The 9,764-nt window shown below is 62.6% G+C and overlaps 1 long non-coding RNA gene across 1 annotated transcript; it reads left to right on the top strand.

Moving 5' to 3' along the window:
* Nucleotides 1-5,679: 5,679 nt before the first annotated feature.
* Nucleotides 5,680-8,154, top strand: LOC130262960 (uncharacterized). The gene is made up of 3 exons (XR_008842200.1): nucleotides 5,680-5,919; nucleotides 6,074-7,796; nucleotides 7,952-8,154. It is a non-coding gene; the product is annotated as an uncharacterized LOC130262960 (long non-coding RNA).
* The last annotated feature ends 1,610 nt before the right edge of the window (nucleotides 8,155-9,764 follow it).

Here is a 9,764-nt window from a genome sequence, read left to right as displayed (position 1 = left end):
GTTAAGATTGCCAGCCCTTAAGGCCAGCAGATCCTGAACAGGGAATGGCCTCCTGCATCAGGCAGGGCTCAGCGTGCCTTTACCTGCGGAAGGTCGGCTGAATCCATACAGGTCTCTGCACTGCAAATGCACATGAACAGTGGAAGAAAGCTCTCCATGTGCTTCCTCAGGTACTTCCCAGTGGCACTGCTCAGACACCAGAGCTCCAACTGCAGCAGGTGAGTCCTGGAGTGCTGGATCAGCATGGCCACAATGGCCAGGGAGGTGAGTGAGCACTGGGCAAGGCAGTGAGCCTGCACCTCGACACCACCTGTGAGAGCAAGGACTGGCTCACTCTGGAGAGCCTGAAGGAAAACTCGCTCCAAATCTCTTCTGGCCGATGCTGACATCAATTTCCCCAAAGCCTTAATGTGCTCTGTGGACAGCAGAAGTTCTCCTTGCTGGGGCTGTCTTTGGTGGCTATCTGTAAAGAGCTGCACCAAAGTTTGTCCATAGAAGCTTGGAACGGCAAGGCAAGAGCGAGCTCGGAGCAGAAGAAGGAGCACGAGAGGCCCTCTGGGCAAAAGGCCTTGGTGGCACGGCCAGGGCACCTTCAAGGTGCCGCGGCTGACTTTGCTTGTGCTGGGCGACCTCCCTGCGTGCAGGGCTGCGTCTTTGCTCTGCTTGGCCTTTTGCCGTTGTGCTCCTTTGGCTGCCTGGAGAGAGGGGCAACCCTGTAAGGAGGGTGAGAGCCCCTTTTCTCTGCACCTGAGGGGGGAAACGGAGCTCCCCGAGCCCCCAGCCCGGCCGCCCTGTAAGCGGGGCAGGGCTTTTTCCCAGCCGTGGCAGCTTTCTGCCTGCTGCTGGCCCCTGGCCAGCGTTACCCCCTGTACTCGGGGCGCGTCACAGCCTTTGTCCCCGTAGCAGCCCTGAAGCGCCTCAGCGCGTCGAGGCCCCTGTGCCCTCCCCACGGTGCGGTGCGGTGCAGGTCTGATGCTTTTGTCTCCTGCTGAGCACTGGGGGTGGCTCCCTTGAGCCCTTTGGCTGCACGGGACTCGCTCCCTCTTCTGGGACAACTGTCTTCCCCTCCCTCCCTTGTCATTGCGTTAGGTGGTGTGAATGAGCCCGGCGCGTTTGCGCTTTAGCCCCCCTTTAGAAATAGAGCAGGGTAGCTTAGGCTTCCCAGGAGAGCCCGAGGAGCTCCGTGCAGCCACAAGCCGGTCCCCAAAACGCTTGCGTGGACAAAGTGTCTGGCCTCGCCCCTGCTTTCTGCGGAGGGCACGAAGCCGCTTAACGGTAGCGTGGGCAACGTGACCCGCCTGTAGCCAGGGCCTGGGTCTGGGCCTAGGGTGCCCTTTGTGCTGGTGAACTGGCAGCGTGCGGGCCCCTTAACCTGGGCACGTGTCAGGAACTTGCTTGTCCCTTTTTCCCCAGGAGCAGCCCCAGGGCCCTGTAAGCAGAGGTGGGGAGGCTGCTTTAGCCGGGTGACAGGAACGCCTGCGCCCGGGCCTTTGCCCCTAAGCGGGGCGCAGGCCGGAGCCCGTGCTCCGTGGCGCTTGTTGGGGGGTGCCGGGCTGCGGGGGGCGGCCCCGTAAGCGGGGTTGTGTGCGCCCCCTGGTCTCGGCGGGCGGTTGGAGGGACCCCCTGTAATCAGGCGGGTGTCCCTGGCCCCAGCCTATCAGAGGCGTGGGGCCAGGAGTGGTGGGGCCGGGCGTGTGCCCTCCCTGTCGCCGGGGCTGGGCTCCCGGCCCCTGGGGCCCCTGGGGTCCTTGGCCTTTAGGCCGTGAGTTGGGCTGCCTGACTGTGGAGTCTGGTTCCTGTTGCCCTGGGGGAAGGCCGAGCTCCGTGGCTCCCTGGGTGCGGACCGGCCTGTAAGCAGGCTGTGGGTCCGGGCGCCTTTGTGCGCCCTTCAGCTGGCAGCCTGCGTTGAGCGCCCTCCCCGTTAGTGGGGAGTGGGCCCGAATTGGAGAGAAGGAGCCTCCGTAGGCCTCGGGGACCAGGGCCGCCCTGTAAGTCGGGGCCGGTGCTCTGGAGTCCCGGGCATTTTGCAGTGCAGGCAGCGGCTGGGGCCGCCCTGTAAGCAGGGGTGCAGCCTCTTGCGCGCTGCTTTGCTTTGTGCCCAGCTTCTTTTGCCCAGAGGGCCCGGCTCCCAGCGCGGCGTTGGACTTTGGCGGACGTCGAGGTGGTGAGCGGAGCTGCAGTTGGGGGCTTTTGGGCAGCTGTTGGGGGGTTCTGTGGGCGGTGGGCTGGCGCGAGGGTCTCGATGCGGGGCCGGTGGGCGGCGGTTCCCTTTGGGAGCTGGAGCTTGTCGGGCCTGAGTGCATCGTCCTCCACTGGCAGGAGCCGAGCGACGGCCGGGCAAGGACAAGCTGGATGAGCGTCAGCTTCGAGGTCAAGAGTGGAACGGCGAGGCAAGAGCGAGCTCGGAGCAGAAGAAGGAGCACGAGAGGCCCTCTGGGCAAAAGGCCTTGGTGGCACGGCCAGGGCACCTTCAAGGTGCCGCGGCTGACTTTGCTTGTGCTGGGCGACCTCCCTGCGTGCAGGGCTGCGTCTTTGCTCTGCTTGGCCTTTTGCCGTTGTGCTCCTTTGGCTGCCTGGAGAGAGGGGCAACCCTGTAAGGAGGGTGAGAGCCCCTTTTCTCTGCACCTGAGGGGGGAAACGGAGCTCCCCGAGCCCCCAGCCCGGCCGCCCTGTAAGCGGGGCAGGGCTTTTTCCCAGCCGTGGCAGCTTTCTGCCTGCTGCTGGCCCCTGGCCAGCGTTACCCCCTGTACTCGGGGCGCGTCACAGCCTTTGTCCCCGTAGCAGCCCTGAAGCGCCTCAGCGCGTCGAGGCCCCTGTGCCCTCCCCACGGTGCGGTGCGGTGCAGGTCTGATGCTTTTGTCTCCTGCTGAGCACTGGGGGTGGCTCCCTTGAGCCCTTTGGCTGCACGGAACTCGCTCCCTCTTCTGGGACAACTGTCTTCCCCTCCCTCCCTTGTCATTGCGTTAGGTGGTGTGAATGAGCCCGGCGCGTTTGCGCTTTAGCCCCCCTTTAGAAATAGAGCAGGGTAGCTTAGGCTTCCCAGGAGAGCCCGAGGAGCTCCGTGCAGCCACAAGCCGGTCCCCAAAACGCTTGCGTGGACAAAGTGTCTGGCCTCGCCCCTGCTTTCTGCGGAGGGCACGAAGCCGCTTAACGGTAGCGTGGGCAACGTGACCCGCCTGTAGCCAGGGCCTGGGTCTGGGCCTAGGGTGCCCTTTGTGCTGGTGAACTGGCAGCGTGCGGGCCCCTTAACCTGGGCACGTGTCAGGAACTTGCTTGTCCCTTTTTCCCCAGGAGCAGCCCCAGGGCCCTGTAAGCAGAGGTGGGGAGGCTGCTTTAGCCGGGTGACAGGAACGCCTGCGCCCGGGCCTTTGCCCCTAAGCGGGGCGCAGGCCGGAGCCCGTGCTCCGTGGCGCTTGTTGGGGGGTGCCGGGCTGCGGGGGGCGGCCCCGTAAGCGGGGTTGTGTGCGCCCCCTGGTCTCGGCGGGCGGTTGGAGGGACCCCCTGTAATCAGGCGGGTGTCCCTGGCCCCAGCCTATCAGAGGCGTGGGGCCAGGAGTGGTGGGGCCGGGCGTGTGCCCTCCCTGTCGCCGGGGCTGGGCTCCCGGCCCCTGGGGCCCCTGGGGTCCTTGGCCTTTAGGCCGTGAGTTGGGCTGCCTGACTGTGGAGTCTGGTTCCTGTTGCCCTGGGGGAAGGCCGAGCTCCGTGGCTCCCTGGGTGCGGACCGGCCTGTAAGCAGGCTGTGGGTCCGGGCGCCTTTGTGCGCCCTTCAGCTGGCAGCCTGCGTTGAGCGCCCTCCCCGTTAGTGGGGAGTGGGCCCGAATTGGAGAGAAGGAGCCTCCGTAGGCCTCGGGGACCAGGGCCGCCCTGTAAGTCGGGGCCGGTGCTCTGGAGTCCCGGGCATTTTGCAGTGCAGGCAGCGGCTGGGGCCGCCCTGTAAGCAGGGGTGCAGCCTCTTGCGCGCTGCTTTGCTTTGTGCCCAGCTTCTTTTGCCCAGAGGGCCCGGCTCCCAGCGCGGCGTTGGACTTTGGCGGACGTCGAGGTGGTGAGCGGAGCTGCAGTTGGGGGCTTTTGGGCAGCTGTTGGGGGGTTCTGTGGGCGGTGGGCTGGCGCGAGGGTCTCGATGCGGGGCCGGTGGGCGGCGGTTCCCTTTGGGAGCTGGAGCTTGTCGGGCCTGAGTGCATCGTCCTCCACTGGCAGGAGCCGAGCGACGGCCGGGCAAGGACAAGCTGGATGAGCGTCAGCTTCGAGGTCAAGAGTGGAACGGCGAGGCAAGAGCGAGCTCGGAGCAGAAGAAGGAGCACGAGAGGCCCTCTGGGCAAAAGGCCTTGGTGGCACGGCCAGGGCACCTTCAAGGTGCCGCGGCTGACTTTGCTTGTGCTGGGCGACCTCCCTGCGTGCAGGGCTGCGTCTTTGCTCTGCTTGGCCTTTTGCCGTTGTGCTCCTTTGGCTGCCTGGAGAGAGGGGCAACCCTGTAAGGAGGGTGAGAGCCCCTTTTCTCTGCACCTGAGGGGGGAAACGGAGCTCCCCGAGCCCCCAGCCCGGCCGCCCTGTAAGCGGGGCAGGGCTTTTTCCCAGCCGTGGCAGCTTTCTGCCTGCTGCTGGCCCCTGGCCAGCGTTACCCCCTGTACTCGGGGCGCGTCACAGCCTTTGTCCCCGTAGCAGCCCTGAAGCGCCTCAGCGCGTCGAGGCCCCTGTGCCCTCCCCACGGTGCGGTGCGGTGCAGGTCTGATGCTTTTGTCTCCTGCTGAGCACTGGGGGTGGCTCCCTTGAGCCCTTTGGCTGCACGGGACTCGCTCCCTCTTCTGGGACAACTGTCTTCCCCTCCCTCCCTTGTCATTGCGTTAGGTGGTGTGAATGAGCCCGGCGCGTTTGCGCTTTAGCCCCCCTTTAGAAATAGAGCAGGGTAGCTTAGGCTTCCCAGGAGAGCCCGAGGAGCTCCGTGCAGCCACAAGCCGGTCCCCAAAACGCTTGCGTGGACAAAGTGTCTGGCCTCGCCCCTGCTTTCTGCGGAGGGCACGAAGCCGCTTAACGGTAGCGTGGGCAACGTGACCCGCCTGTAGCCAGGGCCTGGGTCTGGGCCTAGGGTGCCCTTTGTGCTGGTGAACTGGCAGCGTGCGGGCCCCTTAACCTGGGCACGTGTCAGGAACTTGCTTGTCCCTTTTTCCCCAGGAGCAGCCCCAGGGCCCTGTAAGCAGAGGTGGGGAGGCTGCTTTAGCCGGGTGACAGGAACGCCTGCGCCCGGGCCTTTGCCCCTAAGCGGGGCGCAGGCCGGAGCCCGTGCTCCGTGGCGCTTGTTGGGGGGTGCCGGGCTGCGGGGGGCGGCCCCGTAAGCGGGGTTGTGTGCGCCCCCTGGTCTCGGCGGGCGGTTGGAGGGACCCCCTGTAATCAGGCGGGTGTCCCTGGCCCCAGCCTATCAGAGGCGTGGGGCCAGGAGTGGTGGGGCCGGGCGTGTGCCCTCCCTGTCGCCGGGGCTGGGCTCCCGGCCCCTGGGGCCCCTGGGGTCCTTGGCCTTTAGGCCGTGAGTTGGGCTGCCTGACTGTGGAGTCTGGTTCCTGTTGCCCTGGGGGAAGGCCGAGCTCCGTGGCTCCCTGGGTGCGGACCGGCCTGTAAGCAGGCTGTGGGTCCGGGCGCCTTTGTGCGCCCTTCAGCTGGCAGCCTGCGTTGAGCGCCCTCCCGTTAGTGGGGAGTGGGCCCGAATTGGAGAGAAGGAGCCTCCGTAGGCCTCGGGGACCAGGGCCGCCCTGTAAGTCGGGGCCGGTGCTCTGGAGTCCCGGGCATTTTGCAGTGCAGGCAGCGGCTGGGGCCGCCCTGTAAGCAGGGGTGCAGCCTCTTGCGCGCTGCTTTGCTTTGTGCCCAGCTTCTTTTGCCCAGAGGGCCCGGCTCCCAGCGCGGCGTTGGACTTTGGCGGACGTCGAGGTGGTGAGCGGAGCTGCAGTTGGGGGCTTTTGGGCAGCTGTTGGGGGTTCTGTGGGCGGTGGGCTGGCGCGAGGGTCTCGATGCGGGGCCGGTGGGCGGCGGTTCCCTTTGGGAGCTGGAGCTTGTCGGGCCTGAGTGCATCGTCCTCCACTGGCAGGAGCCGAGCGACGGCCGGGCAAGGACAAGCTGGATGAGCGTCAGCTTCGAGGTCAAGAGTGGAACGGCGAGGCAAGAGCGAGCTCGGAGCAGAAGAAGGAGCACGAGAGGCCCTCTGGGCAAAAGGCCTTGGTGGCACGGCCAGGGCACCTTCAAGGTGCCGCGGCTGACTTTGCTTGTGCTGGGCGACCTCCCTGCGTGCAGGGCTGCGTCTTTGCTCTGCTTGGCCTTTTGCCGTTGTGCTCCTTTGGCTGCCTGGAGAGAGGGGCAACCCTGTAAGGAGGGTGAGAGCCCCTTTTCTCTGCACCTGAGGGGGGAAACGGAGCTCCCCGAGCCCCCAGCCCGGCCGCCCTGTAAGCGGGGCAGGGCTTTTTCCCAGCCGTGGCAGCTTTCTGCCTGCTGCTGGCCCCTGGCCAGCGTTACCCCCTGTACTCGGGGCGCGTCACAGCCTTTGTCCCCGTAGCAGCCCTGAAGCGCCTCAGCGCGTCGAGGCCCCTGTGCCCTCCCCACGGTGCGGTGCGGTGCAGGTCTGATGCTTTTGTCTCCTGCTGAGCACTGGGGGTGGCTCCCTTGAGCCCTTTGGCTGCACGGAACTCGCTCCCTCTTCTGGGACAACTGTCTTCCCCTCCCTCCCTTGTCATTGCGTTAGGTGGTGTGAATGAGCCCGGCGCGTTTGCGCTTTAGCCCCCCTTTAGAAATAGAGCAGGGTAGCTTAGGCTTCCCAGGAGAGCCCGAGGAGCTCCGTGCAGCCACAAGCCGGTCCCCAAAACGCTTGCGTGGACAAAGTGTCTGGCCTCGCCCCTGCTTTCTGCGGAGGGCACGAAGCCGCTTAACGGTAGCGTGGGCAACGTGACCCGCCTGTAGCCAGGGCCTGGGTCTGGGCCTAGGGTGCCCTTTGTGCTGGTGAACTGGCAGCGTGCGGGCCCCTTAACCTGGGCACGTGTCAGGAACTTGCTTGTCCCTTTTTCCCCAGGAGCAGCCCCAGGGCCCTGTAAGCAGAGGTGGGGAGGCTGCTTTAGCCGGGTGACAGGAACGCCTGCGCCCGGGCCTTTGCCCCTAAGCGGGGCGCAGGCCGGAGCCCGTGCTCCGTGGCGCTTGTTGGGGGGTGCCGGGCTGCGGGGGGCGGCCCCGTAAGCGGGGTTGTGTGCGCCCCCTGGTCTCGGCGGGCGGTTGGAGGGACCCCCTGTAATCAGGCGGGTGTCCCTGGCCCCAGCCTATCAGAGGCGTGGGGCCAGGAGTGGTGGGGCCGGGCGTGTGCCCTCCCTGTCGCCGGGGCTGGGCTCCCGGCCCCTGGGGCCCCTGGGGTCCTTGGCCTTTAGGCCGTGAGTTGGGCTGCCTGACTGTGGAGTCTGGTTCCTGTTGCCCTGGGGGAAGGCCGAGCTCCGTGGCTCCCTGGGTGCGGACCGGCCTGTAAGCAGGCTGTGGGTCCGGGCGCCTTTGTGCGCCCTTCAGCTGGCAGCCTGCGTTGAGCGCCCTCCCCGTTAGTGGGGAGTGGGCCCGAATTGGAGAGAAGGAGCCTCCGTAGGCCTCGGGGACCAGGGCCGCCCTGTAAGTCGGGGCCGGTGCTCTGGAGTCCCGGGCATTTTGCAGTGCAGGCAGCGGCTGGGGCCGCCCTGTAAGCAGGGGTGCAGCCTCTTGCGCGCTGCTTTGCTTTGTGCCCAGCTTCTTTTGCCCAGAGGGCCCGGCTCCCAGCGCGGCGTTGGACTTTGGCGGACGTCGAGGTGGTGAGCGGAGCTGCAGTTGGGGGCTTTTGGGCAGCTGTTGGGGGGTTCTGTGGGCGGTGGGCTGGCGCGAGGGTCTCGATGCGGGGCCGGTGGGCGGCGGTTCCCTTTGGGAGCTGGAGCTTGTCGGGCCTGAGTGCATCGTCCTCCACTGGCAGGAGCCGAGCGACGGCCGGGCAAGGACAAGCTGGATGAGCGTCAGCTTCGAGGTCAAGAGTGGAACGGCGAGGCAAGAGCGAGCTGCGTTAGGCACTTTCCTTACTGAGGTCTTTTATTGACAGCGTTGTTCTTTTTTATGTATAACGTCTTTTTTATATTTTGTATTGTTTCTTTTATGTTGTTTTATGAATATAAATAAAAATTTAATTTTCATAATTTTTATAATTTCTTTTTTATTATTTCCCGAGATCGTTTTGTGTTTTATGGTCATGTGCCCAATTGGCCCCTGTGTGGTATTGCTATATCTTAGTTCTCTATATTTCCAACAGGAAGAAATACTGATCATTTTAATCAAATGATCCCCAACGTGCAGCAATCTTTCCCCAAATAGCAGTAAGAGGCCGTTTTTATTATTATTGTTTTCAGGAAAGAAAAAAGGAAAGAAAAATACATATGCTAAGACATGTCTCAGGTAATTAGGCTTGGAGTTCCGAAATGCAAACGGGCATTTTTCTCTAGATTTTTGGTACAATTTTATTACATAGGCTTCACTTGCACATCCACATATTAATCTACTGTGTTTATCAGGTTTAACTGCACAGACACATCCTTGTCTTGGAGTTAGAAATAATCTTCAATTTACATTTTAGACTAGTAAAAATGGACTAGAAAGAGAGTACCAAGGATTAAAATGACTTCTATGGGTTTGCTTCTTGGGCCAATATTGGAACTGGTAATAACATCAAATTCTCCTGATTCCTGGTCTAGCATTATTAACAGGCTCAACTTTATTTTAAAGGGAAGTTGTTGGCAAGGAGACCAGCACCAAGTCTAAAAAGTGTGTGTCTCACCTGAATGCGAATTTGCAGTCAGCCTTTTGGTTTTGTATCACCATCATATAGCACCATAGAGATTTTTCAGGGTTTAGTGTAAACAAATCATAATTGTGATAACTGGAGAATGACAATCTCTTGCCTGTGTCTTAGGGAGCAAACTGAACTGAGCACAGGTGCGCAAAGGCTCCAGCCTGCATCACAGGTACAGGTTCATCCTGACTAGTGAAATAAAAATCATCCTGACTAGTGGGAGCGTGGCCGCAGTCCCACATGGCAGGGTCCCGGCACGGAGTGGCTTCCGCCATCTTGAGAAGGGCAGCATGCAGTACCGCGCTGTGCCCACAAGGCGGCAGCACTGCCAGGGCGCCGGCTCGGGGGTGGCTGCAGTACCGCGCTGTGCCCACAAGGCGGCAGCACTGCCGCCCTTCCCACGCTCGCAGCCGCGGCCGCTCTCGCAGCCCGAACTCGGCGTCACCCTCCCCTCTGTTCACACACACGCCCCGCTCCCCGCTCGATCCGGGCAGGGCGGGGGACGCCTCAGTGTGAAAAACACGGTTCACGGTTCTGGAGAAGTACAAGGTTTAATAAAAAAGGCAATAGGAGACTATGCATGGAGCCAAGGGTTAGAACAGCTGGGTGCTTGGCATGCTGCCATGAGCACACCTGCTGCGGGAACACCCCTGTAAATACGTTTCACAATCCATCCATTTGTTACATACTCCTAGACCTTCATGTACAGTCAGCAGTTTCTGGGAAGTGTTTAGCACGGCCGCTCCTTGGCTCCGCCTTTTTAGAGCGTGCCTGTTTTTTGGCTTGTGGTTTTATCCTTCTCCTTCTCCCTTTTATTTTGGGTGGTGGTCCAGCCGGTGAGTGTTGATAATTGTCAGCTGCAGGGGTCCCCATCACGGGCTGTTGTCTTTGACTGAGCACAGAGTTTAAGCATACTATCACTAAAAAAACACCCCAAAAATATCTC

This window comes from Oenanthe melanoleuca, chromosome 25 (assembly GCF_029582105.1).
Source record: "Oenanthe melanoleuca isolate GR-GAL-2019-014 chromosome 25, OMel1.0, whole genome shotgun sequence".
Classification (NCBI taxonomy): domain Eukaryota; kingdom Metazoa; phylum Chordata; class Aves; order Passeriformes; family Muscicapidae; genus Oenanthe; species Oenanthe melanoleuca.
This window is presented reverse-complemented; position numbering and strand designations above follow the sequence as displayed.